Raw genomic sequence first — 21,008 nt, forward strand, 5'->3', positions numbered from 1 at the left:
CATTTAAGAGTGATGGAAGCCACTGTGTTCTTGGGTACCTTCAATGCTGCAGAAATGACCAATCATTTGAATTTACCACAGGTGGACTCTAATCAAGTTGAAGAAACATCTCAAGGATGATCAATGGAAACAGGATGGACCTGAGCTCAATTTCCAGCCTCATAGCAAAGGGTCTGAAAATGTATGTAAATAAGGTATTTTTAAAATATTTTTTTCATTAATAAAAACTATATGTTATCGCTTTGTCATTTTGTGGTATTGTGTGTAGATTGATTTTATTTTATTTCATCCATTTTAGTATAAGGCTGTAACGTAACAAAATGTGGAAAAATGTAAGGGGTCTGAAAACTTTCCGAATGCACTGTACCTATGCAGGCTAGCTTCTTTTCCTTTGCTAGCCAGCCAACTAAATCTATCACACAATCACATCAAGCAGCTGAAATGACAGAAAACGATCTACATTTTTGTTTGTTTTACCTTGGATTATATTGCCATTTCTTTGGATATATCCATTACAATGACCCTGATAAATGAATTTGCCTGGCTCAGAGAAGCTGTCAGTCTGGTCACATTCATACAGATCTCATGGTGGAGGTCCCCAAAAAAACGGCAACATTGATCCACAGGTCGGAGAGGTAGACAGTAAGGTTTAGACAAACCTCAACTGTTTCAAACCAAATGCTAGCCTCTGGGCATTGGGAAATATTGAAAATTACAAAATGTTTCCGCCCGGTTTCGAACCGGGGACCTTTCGCGTGTGAGGCGAACGTGATAACCACTACACTACGGAAACCCAATGAGTGGAGTACTAAGGGTGTGGCTGACTTTGGCTGGGTGGGACATTTATCGCTCTCAGAACCTAATGAAATCAGAAATTACTTAGTCAATTAATTAAACAATAAGGCTTGAGAAGCCGGGAATTATTGTGTGCAGCGGCTCTTGGAAGAGGCTTGGTGGTTCAAAACTTCTTCCATTTAAGAGTGATGGAAGCCACTGTGTTCTTGGGTACCTTCAATGCTGCAGAAATGACCAATCATTTGAATTTACCACAGGTGGACTCTAATCAAGTTGAAGAAACATCTCAAGGATGATCAATGGAAACAGGATGGACCTGAGCTCAATTTCCAGCCTCATAGCAAAGGGTCTGAAAATGTATGTAAATAAGGTATTTTTAAAATATTTTTTTCATTAATAAAAACTATATGTTATCGCTTTGTCATTTTGTGGTATTGTGTGTAGATTGATTTTATTTTATTTCATCCATTTTAGTATAAGGCTGTAACGTAACAAAATGTGGAAAAATGTAAGGGGTCTGAAAACTTTCCGAATGCACTGTACCTATGCAGGCTAGCTTCTTTTCCTTTGCTAGCCAGCCAACTAAATCTATCACACAATCACATCAAGCAGCTGAAATGACAGAAAACGATCTACATTTTTGTTTGTTTTACCTTGGATTATATTGCCATTTCTTTGGATATATCCATTACAATGACCCTGATAAATGAATTTGCCTGGCTCAGAGAAGCTGTCAGTCTGGTCACATTCATACAGATCTCATGGTGGAGGTCCCCAAAAAAACGGCAACATTGATCCACAGGTCGGAGAGGTAGACAGTAAGGTTTAGACAAACCTCAACTGTTTCAAACCAAATGCTAGCCTCTGGGCATTGGGAAATATTGAAAATTACAAAATGTTTCCGCCCGGTTTCGAACCGGGGACCTTTCGCGTGTTAGGCGAACGTGATAACCACTACACTACGGAAACCCAATGAGTGGAGTACTAAGGGTGTGGCTGACTTTGGCTGGGTGGGACATTTATCGCTCTCAGAACCTAATGAAATCAGAAATTACTTAGTCAATTAATTAAACAATAAGGCTTGAGAAGCCGGGAATTATTGTGTGCAGCGGCTCTTGGAAGAGGCTTGGTGGTTCAAAACTTCTTCCATTTAAGAGTGATGGAAGCCACTGTGTTCTTGGGTACCTTCAATGCTGCAGAAATGACCAATCATTTGAATTTACCACAGGTGGACTCTAATCAAGTTGAAGAAACATCTCAAGGATGATCAATGGAAACAGGATGGACCTGAGCTCAATTTCCAGCCTCATAGCAAAGGGTCTGAAAATGTATGTAAATAAGGTATTTTTAAAATATTTTTTTCATTAATAAAAACTATATGTTATCGCTTTGTCATTTTGTGGTATTGTGTGTAGATTGATTTTATTTTATTTCATCCATTTTAGTATAAGGCTGTAACGTAACAAAATGTGGAAAAATGTAAGGGGTCTGAAAACTTTCCGAATGCACTGTACCTATGCAGGCTAGCTTCTTTTCCTTTGCTAGCCAGCCAACTAAATCTATCACACAATCACATCAAGCAGCTGAAATGACAGAAAACGATCTACATTTTTGTTTGTTTTACCTTGGATTATATTGCCATTTCTTTGGATATATCCATTACAATGACCCTGATAAATGAATTTGCCTGGCTCAGAGAAGCTGTCAGTCTGGTCACATTCATACAGATCTCATGGTGGAGGTCCCCAAAAAAACGGCAACATTGATCCACAGGTCGGAGAGGTAGACAGTAAGGTTTAGACAAACCTCAACTGTTTCAAACCAAATGCTAGCCTCTGGGCATTGGGAAATATTGAAAATTACAAAATGTTTCCGCCCGGTTTCGAACCGGGGACCTTTCGCGTGTGAGGCGAACGTGATAACCACTACACTACGGAAACCGAATGATTGGAAAACTAAGGGTGTGACTGACTTTCGCGTGTGAGGCGAACGTGATAACCAATACACTACTGAAACTAAAGTCTGAATAGCAAATACTGAAAAGTGCGAAGGACCAATTTGTTAAAATGTGTTTCCGCCCGGTCTCGAACCGGGGACCTTTCGCGTGTTAGGCGAACGTGATAACCACTACACTACGGAAACCCAATGAGTGGAGTACTAAGGGTGTGGCTGACTTTGGCTGGGTGGGACATTTATCGCTCTCAGAACCTAATGAAATCAGAAATTACTTAGTCAATTAATTAAACAATAAGGCTTGAGAAGCCGGGAATTATTGTGTGCAGCGGCTCTTGGAAGAGGCTTGGTGGTTCAAAACTTCTTCCATTTAAGAGTGATGGAAGCCACTGTGTTCTTGGGTACCTTCAATGCTGCAGAAATGACCAATCATTTGAATTTACCACAGGTGGACTCTAATCAAGTTGAAGAAACATCTCAAGGATGATCAATGGAAACAGGATGGACCTGAGCTCAATTTCCAGCCTCATAGCAAAGGGTCTGAAAATGTATGTAAATAAGGTATTTTTAAAATATTTTTTTCATTAATAAAAACTATATGTTATCGCTTTGTCATTTTGTGGTATTGTGTGTAGATTGATTTTATTTTATTTCATCCATTTTAGTATAAGGCTGTAACGTAACAAAATGTGGAAAAATGTAAGGGGTCTGAAAACTTTCCGAATGCACTGTACCTATGCAGGCTAGCTTCTTTTCCTTTGCTAGCCAGCCAACTAAATCTATCACACAATCACATCAAGCAGCTGAAATGACAGAAAACGATCTACATTTTTGTTTGTTTTACCTTGGATTATATTGCCATTTCTTTGGATATATCCATTACAATGACCCTGATAAATGAATTTGCCTGGCTCAGAGAAGCTGTCAGTCTGGTCACATTCATACAGATCTCATGGTGGAGGTCCCCAAAAAAACGGCAACATTGATCCACAGGTCGGAGAGGTAGACAGTAAGGTTTAGACAAACCTCAACTGTTTCAAACCAAATGCTAGCCTCTGGGCATTGGGAAATATTGAAAATTACAAAATGTTTCCGCCCGGTTTCGAACCGGGGACCTTTCGCGTGTGAGGCGAACGTGATAACCACTACACTACGGAAACCGAATGATTGGAAAACTAAGGGTGTGACTGACTTTCGCGTGTGAGGCGAACGTGATAACCAATACACTACTGAAACTAAAGTCTGAATAGCAAATACTGAAAAGTGCGAAGGACCAATTTGTTAAAATGTGTTTCCGCCCGGTCTCGAACCGGGGACCTTTCGCGTGTTAGGCGAACGTGATAACCACTACACTACGGAAACCCAATGAGTGGAGTACTAAGGGTGTGGCTGACTTTGGCTGGGTGGGACATTTATCGCTCTCAGAACCTAATGAAATCAGAAATTACTTAGTCAATTAATTAAACAATAAGGCTTGAGAAGCCGGGAATTATTGTGTGCAGCGGCTCTTGGAAGAGGCTTGGTGGTTCAAAACTTCTTCCATTTAAGAGTGATGGAAGCCACTGTGTTCTTGGGTACCTTCAATGCTGCAGAAATGACCAATCATTTGAATTTACCACAGGTGGACTCTAATCAAGTTGAAGAAACATCTCAAGGATGATCAATGGAAACAGGATGGACCTGAGCTCAATTTCCAGCCTCATAGCAAAGGGTCTGAAAATGTATGTAAATAAGGTATTTTTAAAATATTTTTTTCATTAATAAAAACTATATGTTATCGCTTTGTCATTTTGTGGTATTGTGTGTAGATTGATTTTATTTTATTTCATCCATTTTAGTATAAGGCTGTAACGTAACAAAATGTGGAAAAATGTAAGGGGTCTGAAAACTTTCCGAATGCACTGTACCTATGCAGGCTAGCTTCTTTTCCTTTGCTAGCCAGCCAACTAAATCTATCACACAATCACATCAAGCAGCTGAAATGACAGAAAACGATCTACATTTTTGTTTGTTTTACCTTGGATTATATTGCCATTTCTTTGGATATATCCATTACAATGACCCTGATAAATGAATTTGCCTGGCTCAGAGAAGCTGTCAGTCTGGTCACATTCATACAGATCTCATGGTGGAGGTCCCCAAAAAAACGGCAACATTGATCCACAGGTCGGAGAGGTAGACAGTAAGGTTTAGACAAACCTCAACTGTTTCAAACCAAATGCTAGCCTCTGGGCATTGGGAAATATTGAAAATTACAAAATGTTTCCGCCCGGTTTCGAACCGGGGACCTTTCGCGTGTGAGGCGAACGTGATAACCACTACACTACGGAAACCGAATGATTGGAAAACTAAGGGTGTGACTGACTTTCGCGTGTGAGGCGAACGTGATAACCAATACACTACTGAAACTAAAGTCTGAATAGCAAATACTGAAAAGTGCGAAGGACCAATTTGTTAAAATGTGTTTCCGCCCGGTCTCGAACCGGGGACCTTTCGCGTGTTAGGCGAACGTGATAACCACTACACTACGGAAACCCAATGAGTGGAGTACTAAGGGTGTGGCTGACTTTGGCTGGGTGGGACATTTATCGCTCTCAGAACCTAATGAAATCAGAAATTACTTAGTCAATTAATTAAACAATAAGGCTTGAGAAGCCGGGAATTATTGTGTGCAGCGGCTCTTGGAAGAGGCTTGGTGGTTCAAAACTTCTTCCATTTAAGAGTGATGGAAGCCACTGTGTTCTTGGGTACCTTCAATGCTGCAGAAATGACCAATCATTTGAATTTACCACAGGTGGACTCTAATCAAGTTGAAGAAACATCTCAAGGATGATCAATGGAAACAGGATGGACCTGAGCTCAATTTCCAGCCTCATAGCAAAGGGTCTGAAAATGTATGTAAATAAGGTATTTTTAAAATATTTTTTTCATTAATAAAAACTATATGTTATCGCTTTGTCATTTTGTGGTATTGTGTGTAGATTGATTTTATTTTATTTCATCCATTTTAGTATAAGGCTGTAACGTAACAAAATGTGGAAAAATGTAAGGGGTCTGAAAAGGCGAACGTAATAACCACTACACTACTGAAACCGAATGATTGGAGAACTAAGGGTGTGACTGACTTTCGCGTGTGAGGCGAACGTGATAACCAATACACTACTGAAACTAAAGTCTTACTAGCAAATACTAATTTGTTAAAATGTGTTTCCGCCCGGTCTCGAACTGGGGACCTTTCGCGTGTTAGGCGAACGTGATAACCACTACACTACGGAAACCCAATGAGTGGAATACTAAGGGTGTGGCTGACTTTCGCGTGTGAGGCGAACGTGATAACCAATACACTACTGAAACTAAAGTCTGAATAGCAAATACTAATTTGTTAAAATGTGTTTCCGCCCGGTCTCGAACTGGGGACCTTTCGCGTGTAAGGCGAACGTGATAACCACTACACTACGGAAACCCAATGAGTGGAATCCTAAGGGTGTGGCTGACTTTCGCGTGTGAGGCGAACGTGATAACCAATACACTACTGAAACTAAAGTCTGAATAGCAAATACTGAGAAGTGCGAAGGACCAATTTGTTAAAATGTGTTTCCGCCCGGTCTCAAACCGGGGACCTTTCGCGTGTTAGGGGAACGTGATAACCACTACACTACGGAAACCCAAATGAGTGGAATACTAAGGGTGTGGCTGACTTTGGCTGGGTGGGACATTTATCGCTCTCGGAACCTAATGAAATCAGAAATTACTTAGTCAATTAATTAAACAATAAGGCTTGAGAAGCCGGGAATTATTGTGTGCAGCGGCTCTTGGAAGAGGCTTGGTGGTTCAAAACTTCTTCCATTTAAGAGTGATGGAAGCCACTGTGTTCTTGGGTACCTTCAATGCTGCAGAAATGACCAATCATTTGAATTTACCACAGGTGGACTCCAATCAAGTTGAAGAAACATCTCAAGGATGATCAATGGAAACAGGATGGACCTGAGCTCAATTTCCAGCCTCATAGCAAAGGGTCTGAAAATGTATGTAAATAAGGTATTTTTAAAATATTTTTTTCATTAATGAAAACTATATGTTATCGCTTTGTCATTATGTGGTATTTTGTGTAGATAGATTTTATTTTATTTCATCCATTTTAGTATAAGGCTGTAACGTAACAAAATGTGGAAAAAAGTAAGGGGTCTGAAAATATTCCGAATGCACTGTACCTATGCAGGCTAGCTTATTTTCCTTTGCTAGCCAGCCAACTAAATCTATCACACAATCACATCAAGCAGCTGAAATGACAGAAAACGATCTACATTTTTGTTTGTTTTACCTTGGATTATATTACCATTTCTTTGGATATATCCATTACAATGACCCTGATAAATGAATTTGCCTGGCTCAGAGAAGCTGTCAGTCTGGTCACATTCATACAGATCGCATGGTGGAGGTCCCCCAAAAAACGGCAACATTGATCCACAGGACGGAGAGGTAGACAGCAAGGTTTAGACAAACCTCAACTGTTTCAAACCAAATGCTAGCCTCTGGGCATTGGGAAATATTGAATATTACAAAATGTTTCCGCCCGGTTTCGAACCGGGGACCTTTCGCGTGTGAGGCGAACGTAATAACCACTACACTACGGAAACCGAATGATTGGAGAACTAAGGGTGTGACTGACTTTCGCGTGTGAGGCGAACGTGATAACCAATACACTACTGAAACTAAAGTCTTACTAGCAAATACTAATTTGTTAAAATGTGTTTCCGCCCGGTCTCGAACTGGGGACCTTTCGCGTGTTAGGCGAACGTGATAACCACTACACTACGGAAACCCAATGAGTGGAATACTAAGGGTGTGGCTGACTTTCGCGTGTGAGGCGAACGTGATAACCAATACACTACTGAAACTAAAGTCTGAATAGCAAATACTGAGAAGTGCGAAGAACCAATTTGTTAAAATGTGTTTCCGCCCGGTCTCGAACTGGGGACCTTTCGCGTGTAAGGCGAACGTGATAACCACTACACTACGGAAACCCAATGAGTGGAATACTAAGGGTGTGGCTGACTTTGGCTGGGTGGGACATTTATCGCTCTCGGAACCTAATGAAATCAGAAATTACTTAGTCAATTAATTAAACAATAAGGCTTGAGAAGCCGGGAATTATTGTGTGCAGCGGCTCTTGGAAGAGGCTTGGTGGTTCAAAACTTCTTCCATTTAAGAGTGATGGAAGCCACTGTGTTCTTGGGTACCTTCAATGCTGCAGAAATGACCAATCATTTGAATTTACCACAGGTGGACTCCAATCAAGTTGAAGAAACATCTCAAGGATGATCAATGGAAACAGGATGGACCTGAGCTCAATTTCCAGCCTCATAGCAAAGGGTCTGAAAACGTACGTAAATAAGGTATTTTTAAAATATTTAATGGGTATTATGGCTCTTTCTGTGGTACTAAATTTGGGATATTATGTGTGGTAGACATGAGAAGCCGGGAATTATCGTGTGCCGCCGGAACTTGGAAGAGGCTTGGTGGTTCCAAACTTCTTCTATTTAAGAGTGATGGAAGCCACTCTGTTCTTGGGTACCTTCAATGCTGCAGAAATGACCAATCATTTGAATTTACCACAGGTGGACTCCAATCAAGTTGAAGAAACATCTCAAGGATGATCAATGGAAACAGGATGGACCTGAGCTCAATTTCCAACCTCATAGCAAAGGGTCTGAAAATGTATGTAAATAAGGTATTTTTAAAATATTTTTTCATTAATAAAAACTATATGTTATCGCTTTGTCATTATGTGGGATTGTGTGTAGATAGATTTGATTTTATTTCATCCATTTTAGTATAAGGCTGTAACGTAACAAAATGTGGAAAAAAGTAAGGGGTCTGAAAACTTTCCGAATGCACTGTACCTATGCAGGCTAGCTTCTTTTCCTTTGCTAGCCAGCCAACTAAATCTATCACACAATCACATCAAGCAGCTGAAATGACAGAAAACAATCTACATTTTTGTTTGTTTTACCTTGGATTATATTGCCATTTCTTTGGATATATCCATTACAATGACCCTGATAAATGAATTTGCCTTGCTCAGAGAAGCTGTCAGTCTGGTCACATTCATACAGATCGCATGGTGGAGGTCCCCAAAAAAAACGGCAACATTGATCCACAGGTCGGAGAGGTAGACAGCAAGGTTTAGACAAACCTCAACTGTTTCAAACCAAATGCTAGCCTCTGGGCATTGGGAAATATTGAATATTACAAAATGTTTCCGCCCGGTTTCGAACAGGGGACCTTTCGCGTGCGAAGCGAACGTGACAACCACTACACTACTGAAACTAAAGTCTGAATAGCAAATACTGAGAAGTGCGAAGGACCAATTTGTTAAAATGTGTTTCTGCCCGGTCTCGAACCAGGGACCTTTCGCGTGTTAGGCGAACGTGATAACCACTACACTACGGAAACCCAATGAGTGGAGTGCTAAGGGTGTGGCTGACTTTGGCTGGGTGGGACATTTATCGCTCTCAGAACCTAATGAAATCAGAAATTGCTTAGTCAATTAATTAAACAATAAGGCTTGAGAAGCCGGGAATTATTGTGTGCAGCGGCTCTTGGAAGAGGCTTGGTGGTTCAAAACTTCTTCCATTTAAGAGTGATGGAAGCCACTGTGTTCTTGGGTACCTTCAATGCTGCAGAAATGACCAATCATTTGAATTTACCACAGGTGGACTCCAATCAAGTTGAAGAAACATCTCAAGGATGATCAATGGAAACAGGATGGACCTGAGCTCAATTTCCAGCCTCATAGCAAAGGGTCTGAAAACGTACGTAAATAAGGTATTTTTAAAATATTTAATGGGTATTATGGCTCTTTCTGTGGTACTCAATTTGGGATATTATGTGAGGTAGACATGAGAAGCCGGGAATTATCGTGTGCAGCCGGAACTTGGAAGAGGCTTGGTGGTTCCAAACTTCTTCTATTTAAGAGTGATGGAAGCCACTGTGTTCTTGGGTACCTTCAATGCTGCAGAAATGACCAATCATTTGAATTTACCACAGGTGGACTCGAATGAAGTTGAAGAAACATCTCAAGGATGATCAATGGAAACAGGATGGACCTGAGCTCAATTTCCAGCCTCATAGCAAAGGGTCTGAAAACGTACGTAAATAAGGTATTTTTAAAATATTTAATGGGTATTATGGCTCTTTCTGTGGTACTCAATTTGGGATATTATGTGAGGTAGACATGAGAAGCCGGGAATTTATCGTGTGCAGCCGGAACTTGGAAGAGGCTTGGTGGTTCCAAACTTCTTCTATTTAAGAGTGATGGAAGCCACTGTGTTCTTGGGTACCTTCAATGCTGCAGAAATGACCAATCATTTGAATTTACCACAGGTGGACTCCAATCAAGTTGAAGAAACATCTCAAGGATGATCAATGGAAACAGGATGGACCTGAGCTCAATTTCCAGCCTCATAGCAAAGGGTCTGAAAATGTATGTAAATAAGGTATTTTTAAAATTTTTTTTTCATTAATAAAAACTATATGTTATCGCTTTGTCATTATGTGGTATTGTGTGTAGATAGATTTGATTTTATTTCATCCATTTTAGTATAAGGCTGTAACGAAACAAAATGTGGAAAAAAGTAAGGGGTCTGAAAACTTTCCGAATGCACTGTACCTATGCAGGCTAGCTTATTTTCCTTTGCTAGCCAGCCAACTAAATCTATCACACAATCACATCAAGCAGCTGAAATGACAGAAAACGATCTACATTTTTGTTTGTTTTACCTTGGATTATATTGCCATTTCTTTGGATATATCCATTACAATGACCCTGATAAATGAATTTGCCTGGCTCAGAGAAGCTGTCAGTCTGGTCACATTCATACAGATCGCATGGTGGAGGTCCCCAAAAAAACGGCAACACTGATCCACAGGTCGGAGAGGTAGATAGCAAGGTTTAGACAAACCTCAACTGTTTCAAACCAAATGCTAGCCTCTGGGCATTGGGAAATATTGAATATTACCAAATGTTTCCACCCAGTTTCGAACCGGGGACCTTTCGCGTGTGAGGCGAACATGATAACCACTACACTACGGAAACCGAATGATTGGAAAACTAAGGGTGTGACTGACTTTCGCGTGTGAGGCGAACGTGATAACCAATACACTACTGAAACTAAAGTCTGAATAGCAAATACTGAGAAGTGCGAAGGTCCAATTTGTTAAAATGTGTTTCCGCCCGGTCTCGAACCAGGGTCCTTTCGCGTGTTAGGCGAACGTGATAACCACTACACTACGGAAACCCAATGAGTGGAATACTAAGGGTGTGGCTGACTTTGGCTGGGTGGGACATTTATCGCTCTCAGAACCTAATGAAATCAGAAATTACTTAGTCAATTAATTAAACAATAAGGCTTGAGAAGCCGGGAATTATTGTGTGCAGCGGCTCTTGGAAGAGGCTTGGTGGTTCAAAACTTCTTCCATTTAAGAGTGATGGAAGCCACTGTGTTCTTGGGTACCTTCAATGCTGCAGAAATGACCAATCATTTGAATTTACCACAGGTGGACTCCAATCAAGTTGAAGAAACATCTCAAGGATGATCAATGGAAACAGGATGGACCTGAGCTCAATTTCCAGCCTCATAGCAAAGGGTCTGAAAATGTATGTAAATAAGCTATTTTTAAAATATTTTTTCATTAATAAAAACTATATGTTATCGCTTTGTCATTATGTGGGATTGTGTGTAGATAGATTTGATTTTATTTCATCCATTTTAGTATAAGGCTGTAACGTAACAAAATGTGGAAAAAAGTAAGGGGTCTGAAAACTTTCCGAATGCACTGTACCTATGCAGGCTAGCTTCTTTTCCTTTGCTAGCCAGCCAACTAAATCTATCACACAATCACATCAAGCAGCTGAAATGACAGAAAACAATCTACATTTTTGTTTGTTTTACCTTGGATTATATTGCCATTTCTTTGGATATATCCATTACAATGACCCTGATAAATGAATTTGCCTTGCTCAGAGAAGCTGTCAGTCTGGTCACATTCATACAGATCGCATGGTGGAGGTCCCCAAAAAAAACGGCAACATTGATCCACAGGTCGGAGAGGTAGACAGCAAGGTTTAGACAAACCTCAACTGTTTCAAACCAAATGCTAGCCTCTGGGCATTGGGAAATATTGAATATTACAAAATGTTTCCGCCCGGTTTCGAACAGGGGACCTTTCGCGTGCGAAGCGAACGTGACAACCACTACACTACTGAAACTAAAGTCTGAATAGCAAATACTGAGAAGTGCGAAGGACCAATTTGTTAAAATGTGTTTCTGCCCGGTCTCGAACCAGGGACCTTTCGCGTGTTAGGCGAACGTGATAACCACTACACTACGGAAACCCAATGAGTGGAGTGCTAAGGGTGTGGCTGACTTTGGCTGGGTGGGACATTTATCGCTCTCAGAACCTAATGAAATCAGAAATTGCTTAGTCAATTAATTAAACAATAAGGCTTGAGAAGCCGGGAATTATTGTGTGCAGCGGCTCTTGGAAGAGGCTTGGTGGTTCAAAACTACTTCCATTTAAGAGTGATGGAAGCCACTGTGTTCTTGGGTACCTTCAATACTGCAGAAATGACCAATCATTTGAATTTACCACAGGTGGACTCCAATCAAGTTGAAGAAACATCTCAAGGATGATCAATGGAAACAGGATGGACCTGAGCTCAATTTCCAGCCTCATAGCAAAGGGTCTGAAAACGTACGTAAATAAGGTATTTTTAAAATATTTAATGGGTATTATGGCTCTTTCTGTGGTACTCAATTTGGGATATTATGTGAGGTAGACATGAGAAGCCGGGAATTATCTTGTGCAGCCGGAACTTGGAAGAGGCTTGGTGGTTCCAAACTTCTTCTATTTAAGAGTGATGGAAGCCACTGTGTTCTTGGGTACCTTCAATGCTGCAGAAATGACCAATCATTTGAATTTACCACAGGTGGACTCGAATGAAGTTGAAGAAACATCTCAAGGATGATCAATGGAAACAGGATGGACCTGAGCTCAATTTCCAGCCTCATAGCAAAGGGTCTGAAAACGTACGTAAATAAGGTATTTTTAAAATATTTAATGGGTATTATGGCTCTTTCTGTGGTACTCAATTTGGGATATTATGTGAGGTAGACATGAGAAGCCGGGAATTTATCGTGTGCAGCCGGAACTTGGAAGAGGCTTGGTGGTTCCAAACTTCTTCTATTTAAGAGTGATGGAAGCCACTGTGTTCTTGGGTACCTTCAATGCTGCAGAAATGACCAATCATTTGAATTTACCACAGGTGGACTCCAATCAAGTTGAAGAAACATCTCAAGGATGATCAATGGAAACAGGATGGACCTGAGCTCAATTTCCAGCCTCATAGCAAAGGGTCTGAAAATGTATGTAAATAAGGTATTTTTAAAAATTTTTTTTCATTAATAAAAACTATATGTTATCGCTTTGTCATTATGTGGTATTGTGTGTAGATAGATTTGATTTTATTTCATCCATTTTAGTATAAGGCTGTAACGAAACAAAATGTGGAAAAAAGTAAGGGGTCTGAAAACTTTCCGAATGCACTGTACCTCTGCAAGCTAGCTTATTTTCCTTTGCTAGCCAGCCAACTAAATCTATCACACAATCACATCAAGCAGCTGAAATGACAGAAAACGATCTACATTTTTGTTTGTTTTACCTTGGATTATATTGCCATTTCTTTGGATATATCCATTACAATGACCCTGATAAATGAATTTGCCTGGCTCAGAGAAGCTGTCAGTCTGGTCACATTCATACAGATCGCATGGTGGAGGTCCCCAAAAAAACGGCAACACTGATCCACAGGTCGGAGAGGTAGATAGCAAGGTTTAGACAAACCTCAACTGTTTCAAACCAAATGCTAGCCTCTGGGCATTGGGAAATATTGAATATTACCAAATGTTTCCACCCAGTTTCGAACCGGGGACCTTTCGCGTGTGAGGCGAACATGATAACCACTACACTACGGAAACCGAATGATTGGAAAACTAAGGGTGTGACTGACTTTCGCGTGTGAGGCGAACGTGATAACCAATACACTACTGAAACTAAAGTCTGAATAGCAAATACTGAGAAGTGCGAAGGTCCAATTTGTTAAAATGTGTTTCCGCCCGGTCTCGAACCAGGGTCCTTTCGCGTGTTAGGCGAACGTGATAACCACTACACTACGGAAACCCAATGAGTGGAATACTAAGGGTGTGGCTGACTTTGGCTGGGTGGGACATTTATCGCTCTCAGAACCTAATGAAATCAGAAATTACTTAGTCAATTAATTAAACAATAAGGCTTGAGAAGCCGGGAATTATTGTGTGCAGCGGCTCTTGGAAGAGGCTTGGTGGTTCAAAACTTCTTCCATTTAAGAGTGATGGAAGCCACTGTGTTCTTGGGTACCTTCAATGCTGCAGAAATGACCAATCATTTGAATTTACCACAGGTGGACTCCAATCAAGTTGAAGAAACATCTCAAGGATGATCAATGGAAACAGGATGGACCTGAGCTCAATTTCCAGCCTCATAGCAAAGGGTCTGAAAATGTATGTAAATAAGCTATTTTTAAAATATTTTTTCATTAATAAAAACTATATGTTATCGCTTTGTCATTATGTGGGATTGTGTGTAGATAGATTTGATTTTATTTCATCCATTTTAGTATAAGGCTGTAACGTAACAAAATGTGGAAAAAAGTAAGGGGTCTGAAAACTTTCCGAATGCACTGTACCTATGCAGGCTAGCTTCTTTTCCTTTGCTAGCCAGCCAACTAAATCTATCACACAATCACATCAAGCAGCTGAAATGACAGAAAACAATCTACATTTTTGTTTGTTTTACCTTGGATTATATTGCCATTTCTTTGGATATATCCATTACAATGACCCTGATAAATGAATTTGCCTTGCTCAGAGAAGCTGTCAGTCTGGTCACATTCATACAGATCGCATGGTGGAGGTCCCCAAAAAAAACGGCAACATTGATCCACAGGTCGGAGAGGTAGACAGCAAGGTTTAGACAAACCTCAACTGTTTCAAACCAAATGCTAGCCTCTGGGCATTGGGAAATATTGAATATTACAAAATGTTTCCGCCCGGTTTCGAACAGGGGACCTTTCGCGTGCGAAGCGAACGTGACAACCACTACACTACTGAAACTAAAGTCTGAATAGCAAATACTGAGAAGTGCGAAGGACCAATTTGTTAAAATGTGTTTCTGCCCGGTCTCGAACCAGGGACCTTTCGCGTGTTAGGCGAACGTGATAACCACTACACTACGGAAACCCAATGAGTGGAGTGCTAAGGGTGTGGCTGACTTTGGCTGGGTGGGACATTTATCGCTCTCAGAACCTAATGAAATCAGAAATTGCTTAGTCAATTAATTAAACAATAAGGCTTGAGAAGCCGGGAATTATTGTGTGCAGCGGCTCTTGGAAGAGGCTTGGTGGTTCAAAACTACTTCCATTTAAGAGTGATGGAAGCCACTGTGTTCTTGGGTACCTTCAATACTGCAGAAATGACCAATCATTTGAATTTACCACAGGTGGACTCCAATCAAGTTGAAGAAACATCTCAAGGATGATCAATGGAAACAGGATGGACCTGAGCTCAATTTCCAGCCTCATAGCAAAGGGTCTGAAAACGTACGTAAATAAGGTATTTTTAAAATATTTAATGGGTATTATGGCTCTTTCTGTGGTACTCAATTTGGGATATTATGTGAGGTAGACATGAGAAGCCGGGAATTATCTTGTGCAGCCGGAACTTGGAAGAGGCTTGGTGGTTCCAAACTTCTTCTATTTAAGAGTGATGGAAGCCACTGTGTTCTTGGGTACCTTCAATGCTGCAGAAATGACCAATCATTTGAATTTACCACAGGTGGACTCGAATGAAGTTGAAGAAACATCTCAAGGATGATCAATGGAAACAGGATGGACCTGAGCTCAATTTCCAGCCTCATAGCAAAGGGTCTGAAAACGTACGTAAATAAGGTATTTTTAAAATATTTAATGGGTATTATGGCTCTTTCTGTGGTACTCAATTTGGGATATTATGTGAGGTAGACATGAGAAGCCGGGAATTTATCGTGTGCAGCCGGAACTTGGAAGAGGCTTGGTGGTTCCAAACTTCTTCTATTTAAGAGTGATGGAAGCCACTGTGTTCTTGGGTACCTTCAATGCTGCAGAAATGACCAATCATTTGAATTTACCACAGGTGGACTCCAATCAAGTTGAAGAAACATCTCAAGGATGATCAATGGAAACAGGATGGACCTGAGCTCAATTTCCAGCCTCATAGCAAAGGGTCTGAAAATGTATGTAAATAAGGTATTTTTAAAATATTTTTTTCATTAATAAAAACTATATGTTATCGCTTTGTCATTATGTGGTATTGTGTGTAGATAGATTTGATTTTATTTCATCCATTTTAGTATAAGGCTGTAACGAAACAAAATGTGGAAAAAAGTAAGGGGTCTGAAAACTTTCCGAATGCACTGTACCTCTGCAAGCTAGCTTATTTTCCTTTGCTAGCCAGCCAACTAAATCTATCACACAATCACATCAAGCAGCTGAAATGACAGAAAACGATCTACATTTTTGTTTGTTTTACCTTGGATTATATTGCCATTTCTTTGGATATATCCATTACAATGACCCTGATAAATGAATTTGCCTGGCTCAGAGAAGCTGTCAGTCTGGTCACATTCATACAGATCGCATGGTGGAGGTCCCCAAAAAAACGGCAACACTGATCCACAGGTCGGAGAGGTAGATAGCAAGGTTTAGACAAACCTCAACTGTTTCACACCAAATGCTAGCCTCTGGGCATTGGGAAATATTGAATATTACCAAATGTTTCCACCCAGTTTCGAACCGGGGACCTTTCGCGTGTGAGGCGAACCTGATAACCACTACACTACTGAAACCGAATGATTGGAAAACTAAGGGTGTGACTGACTTTCGCGTGTGAGGCGAACGTGATAACCAATACACTACTGAAACTAAAGTCTGAATAGCAAATACTGAGAAGTGCGAAGGTCCAATTTGTTAAAATGTGTTTCCGCCCGGTCTCGAACCAGGGTCCTTTCGCGTGTTAGGCGAACGTGATAACCACTACACTACAGAAACCCAATGAGTGGAATACTAAGGGTGTGGCTGACTTTGGCTGGGTGGGACATTTATCGCTCTCAGAACCTAATGAAATCAGAAATTACTTAGTCAATTAATTAAACAATAAGGCTTGAGAAGCCGGGAATTATTGTGTGCAGCGGCTCTTGGAAGAGGCTTGGTGGTTCAAAACTTCTTCCATTTAAGAGTGATGGAAGCCACTGTGTTCTTGGGTACCTTCAATGCTGCAGAAATGACCAATCATTTGAATTTACCACAGGTGGACTCCAATCAAGTTGAAGAAACATCTCAAGGATGATCAATGGAAACAGGATGGACCTGAGCTCAATTTCCAGCCTCATAGCAAAGGGTCTGAAAATGTATGTAAATAAGCTATTTTTAAAATATTTTTTTCATTAATAAAGACTATATGTTATCGCTTTGTCATTATGTGGTATTGTGTGTAGATAGATTTGATTTTATTTCATCCATTTTAGTATAAGGCTGTAACGTAACAAAATGTGGAAAAAAGTAAGGGGTCTGAAAACTTTCCGAATGCACTGTACCTATGCAGGCTAGCTTATTTTCCTTTGCTAGCCAGCCAACTAAATCTATCACACAATCACATCAAGCAGCTGAAATGACAGAAAACGATCTACATTTTTGTTTGTTTTACCTTGGATTATATTGCCATTTCTTTGGATATATCCATATTCTTTGGATATATATTCAACTCACGGAAACCCAATGAGTTGAATACTAAGGGTGTGGCTGACTTTGGCTGGGTGGGACATTTATCGCTCTCAGAACCTAATGATATCAGAAATTACTTAGTCAATTAATTAAACAATAAGGCTTGAGAAGCCGGGAATTATTGTGTGCAGCGGCTCTTGGAAGAGGCTTGGTGGTTCAAAACTTCTTCCATTTAAGAGTGATGGAAGCCACTGTGTTCTTGGGTACCTTCAATGCTGCAGAAATGACCAATCATTTGAATTTACCACAGGTGGACTCCAATCAAGTTGAAGAAACATCTCAAGGATGATCAATGGAAACAGGATGGACCTGAGCTCAATTTCCAGCCTCATAGCAAAGGGTCTGAAAACGTACGTAAATAAGGTATTTTTAAAATATTTAATGGGTATTATGGCTCTTTCTGTGGTACTAAATTTGGGATATTATGTGTGGTAGGCATGAGAAGCCGGGAATTATCGTGTGCCGCCGGAACTTGGAAGAGGCTTGGTGGTTCCAAACTTCTTCTATTTAAGAGTGATGGAAGCCACTCTGTTCTTGGGTACCTTCAATGCTGCAGAAATGACCAATCATTTGAATTTACCACAGGTGGACTCCAATCAAGTTGAAGAAACATCTCAAGGATGATCAATGGAAACAGGATGGACCTGAGCTCAATTTCCAACCTCATAGCAAAGGGTCTGAAAATGTATGTAAATAAGGTATTTTTAAAATATTTTTTCATTAATAAAAACTATATGTTATCGCTTTGTCATTATGTGGGATTGTGTGTAGATAGATTTGATTTTATTTCATCCATTTTAGTATAAGGCTGTAACGTAACAAAATGTGGAAAAAAGTAAGGGGTCTGAAAACTTTCCGAATGCACTGTACCTATGCAGGCTAGCTTATTTTCCTTTGCTAGCCAGCCAACTAAATCTATCACACAATCACATCAAGCAGCTGAAATGACAGAAAACAATCTACATTTTTGTTTGTTTTACCTTGGATTATATTGCCATTTCTTTGGATATATCCATTACAATGACCCTGATAAATGAATTTGCCTTGCTCAGAGAAGCTGTCAGTCTGGTCACATTCATACAGATCGCATGGTGGAGGTCCCCAAAAAAAACGGCAACATTGATCCACAGGTCGGAGAGGTAGACAGCAAGGTTTAGACAAACCTCAACTGTTTCAAACCAAATGCTAGCCTCTGGGCATTGGGAAATATTGAATATTACAAAATGTTTCCGCCCGGTTTCGAACAGGGGACCTTTCGCGTGCGAAGCGAATGTGACAACCACTACACTACTGAAACTAAAGTCTGAATAGCAAATACTGAGAAGTGCGAAGGACCAATTTGTTAAAATATTTTTCCGCCCGGTCTCGAACCGGGGACCTTTCGCGTGTTAGGCGAACGTGATAACCACTACACTACGGAAACCGAATGATTGGAAAACTAAGGGTGTGACTGACTTTCGCGTGTGAGGCGAACGTGATAACCAATACACTACTGAAACTAAAGTCTGAATAGCAAATACGAAGTGCGAAGAACCAATTTGTTAAAATGTGTTTCCGCCCGGTCTCGAACCGGGGTCCTTTCGCGTGTTAGGCGAACGTGATAACCACTACACTACGGAAACCCAATGAGTGGAATACTAAGGGTGTGGCTGACTTTGGCTGGGTGGGACATTTATCGCTCTCAGAACCTAATGAAATCAGAAATTACTTAGTCAATTAATTAAACAATAAGGCTTGAGAAGCCGGGAATTATTGTGTGCAGCGGCTCTTGGAAGAGGCTTGGTGGTTCAAAACTTCTTCCATTTAAGAGTGATGGAAGCCACTGTGTTCTTGGGTACCTTCAATGCTGCAGAAATGACCAATCATTTGAATTTACCACAGGTGGACTCCAATCAAGTTGAAGAAACATCTCAAGGATGATCAATGGAAACAGGATGGACCTGAGCTCAATTTCCAGCCTCATAGCAAAGGGTCTGAAAACGTACGTAAATAAGGTATTTTTAAAATATTTAATGGGTATTATGGCTCTTTCTGTGGTACTCAATTTGGGATATTATGTGAGGTAGACATGAGAAGCCGGGAATTATCGTGTGCAGCCGGAACTTGGAAGAGGCTTGGTGGTTCCAAACTTCTTCTATTTAAGAGTGATGGAAGCCACTGTGTTCTTGGGTACCTTCAATGCTGCAGAAATGACCAATCATTTGAATTTACCACAGGTGGACTCCAATCAAGTTGAAGAAACATCTCAAGGATGATCAATGGAAACAGGATGGACCTGAGCTCAATTTCCAGCCTCATAGCAAAGGGTCTGAAAATGTATGTAAATAAGGTATTTTTAAAATATTTTTTTCATTAATAAAAACTATATGTTATCGCTTTGTCATTATGTGGTATTGTGTGTAGATAGATTTGATTTTATTTCATCCATTTTAGTATAAGGCTGTAACGAAACAAAATGTGGAAAAAAGTAAGGGGTCTGAAAACTTTCCGAATGCACTGTACCTATGCAGGCTAGCTTCTTTTCCTTTGCTAGCCAGCCAACTAAATCTATCACACAATCACATCAAGCAGCTGAAATGACAGAAAACGATCTACATTTTTGTTTGTTTTACCTTGGATTATATTGCCATTTCTTTGGATATATCCATTACAATGACCCTGATAAATGAATTTGCCTGGCTCAGAGAAGCTGTCAGTCTGGTCACATTCATACAGATCGCATGGTGGAGGTCCCCAAAAAAACGGCAACACTGATCCACAGGTCGGAGAGGTAGATAGCAAGGTTTAGACAAACCTCAACTGTTTCACACCAAATGCTAGCCTCTGGGCATTGGGAAATATTGAATATTACCAAATGTTTCCACCCAGTTTCGAACCGGGGACCTTTCGCGTGTGAGGCGAACCTGATAACCACTACACTACTGAAACCGAATGATTGGAAAACTAAGGGTGTGACTGACTTTCGCGTGTGAGGCGAACGTGATAACCAATACACTACTGAAACTAAAGTCTGAATAGCAAATACTGAGAAGTGCGAAGGTCCAATTTGTTAAAATGTGTTTCCGCCCGGTCTCGAACCAGGGTCCTTTCGCGTGTTAGGCGAACGTGATAACCACTACACTACAGAAACCCAATGAGTGGAATACTAAGGGTGTGGCTGACTTTGGCTGGGTGGGACATTTATCGCTCTCAGAACCTAATGAAATCAGAAATTACTTAGTCAATTAATTAAACAATAAGGCTTGAGAAGCCGGGAATTATTGTGTGCAGCGGCTCTTGGAAGAGGCTTGGTGGTTCAAAACTTCTTCCATTTAAGAGTGATGGAAGCCACTGTGTTCTTGGGTAC

The 21,008-nt window shown here is 40.5% G+C and overlaps 15 non-coding genes across 15 annotated transcripts; all 15 read right to left on the reverse strand.

Moving 5' to 3' along the window:
* Positions 1 to 720: 720 nt before the first annotated feature.
* Positions 721 to 793, reverse strand: trnav-cac (transfer RNA valine (anticodon CAC)). The gene has a single exon. It is a non-coding gene; the product is annotated as a tRNA-Val (tRNA).
* An 898-nt stretch (positions 794 to 1,691) lies between these two features.
* Positions 1,692 to 1,764, reverse strand: trnav-aac (transfer RNA valine (anticodon AAC)). The gene has a single exon. It is a non-coding gene; the product is annotated as a tRNA-Val (tRNA).
* An 898-nt stretch (positions 1,765 to 2,662) lies between these two features.
* Positions 2,663 to 2,735, reverse strand: trnav-cac (transfer RNA valine (anticodon CAC)). Its single transcript has one exon. It is a non-coding gene; the product is annotated as a tRNA-Val (tRNA).
* Positions 2,736 to 2,864: 129 nt separating this feature from the next.
* Positions 2,865 to 2,937, reverse strand: trnav-aac (transfer RNA valine (anticodon AAC)). The gene has a single exon. It is a non-coding gene; the product is annotated as a tRNA-Val (tRNA).
* An 898-nt stretch (positions 2,938 to 3,835) lies between these two features.
* On the reverse strand, positions 3,836 to 3,908 carry trnav-cac (transfer RNA valine (anticodon CAC)). Its single transcript has one exon. It is a non-coding gene; the product is annotated as a tRNA-Val (tRNA).
* A 129-nt stretch (positions 3,909 to 4,037) lies between these two features.
* On the reverse strand, positions 4,038 to 4,110 carry trnav-aac (transfer RNA valine (anticodon AAC)). The gene has a single exon. It is a non-coding gene; the product is annotated as a tRNA-Val (tRNA).
* An 898-nt stretch (positions 4,111 to 5,008) lies between these two features.
* trnav-cac (transfer RNA valine (anticodon CAC)) lies at positions 5,009 to 5,081 on the reverse strand. The gene has a single exon. It is a non-coding gene; the product is annotated as a tRNA-Val (tRNA).
* A 129-nt stretch (positions 5,082 to 5,210) lies between these two features.
* On the reverse strand, positions 5,211 to 5,283 carry trnav-aac (transfer RNA valine (anticodon AAC)). The gene has a single exon. It is a non-coding gene; the product is annotated as a tRNA-Val (tRNA).
* Positions 5,284 to 6,138: 855 nt separating this feature from the next.
* On the reverse strand, positions 6,139 to 6,211 carry trnav-uac (transfer RNA valine (anticodon UAC)). The gene has a single exon. It is a non-coding gene; the product is annotated as a tRNA-Val (tRNA).
* Positions 6,212 to 7,699: 1,488 nt separating this feature from the next.
* Positions 7,700 to 7,772, reverse strand: trnav-uac (transfer RNA valine (anticodon UAC)). Its single transcript has one exon. It is a non-coding gene; the product is annotated as a tRNA-Val (tRNA).
* A 3,203-nt stretch (positions 7,773 to 10,975) lies between these two features.
* On the reverse strand, positions 10,976 to 11,048 carry trnav-aac (transfer RNA valine (anticodon AAC)). The gene has a single exon. It is a non-coding gene; the product is annotated as a tRNA-Val (tRNA).
* Positions 11,049 to 13,916: 2,868 nt separating this feature from the next.
* Positions 13,917 to 13,989, reverse strand: trnav-aac (transfer RNA valine (anticodon AAC)). The gene has a single exon. It is a non-coding gene; the product is annotated as a tRNA-Val (tRNA).
* A 2,868-nt stretch (positions 13,990 to 16,857) lies between these two features.
* On the reverse strand, positions 16,858 to 16,930 carry trnav-aac (transfer RNA valine (anticodon AAC)). Its single transcript has one exon. It is a non-coding gene; the product is annotated as a tRNA-Val (tRNA).
* Positions 16,931 to 19,211: 2,281 nt separating this feature from the next.
* Positions 19,212 to 19,284, reverse strand: trnav-aac (transfer RNA valine (anticodon AAC)). Its single transcript has one exon. It is a non-coding gene; the product is annotated as a tRNA-Val (tRNA).
* A 1,435-nt stretch (positions 19,285 to 20,719) lies between these two features.
* Positions 20,720 to 20,792, reverse strand: trnav-aac (transfer RNA valine (anticodon AAC)). The gene has a single exon. It is a non-coding gene; the product is annotated as a tRNA-Val (tRNA).
* Positions 20,793 to 21,008: the final 216 nt, after the last annotated feature.

This window comes from Oncorhynchus mykiss, chromosome 8 (assembly GCF_057628025.1).
Source record: "Oncorhynchus mykiss isolate SJ-2025 chromosome 8, ASM5762802v1, whole genome shotgun sequence".
Classification (NCBI taxonomy): domain Eukaryota; kingdom Metazoa; phylum Chordata; class Actinopteri; order Salmoniformes; family Salmonidae; genus Oncorhynchus; species Oncorhynchus mykiss.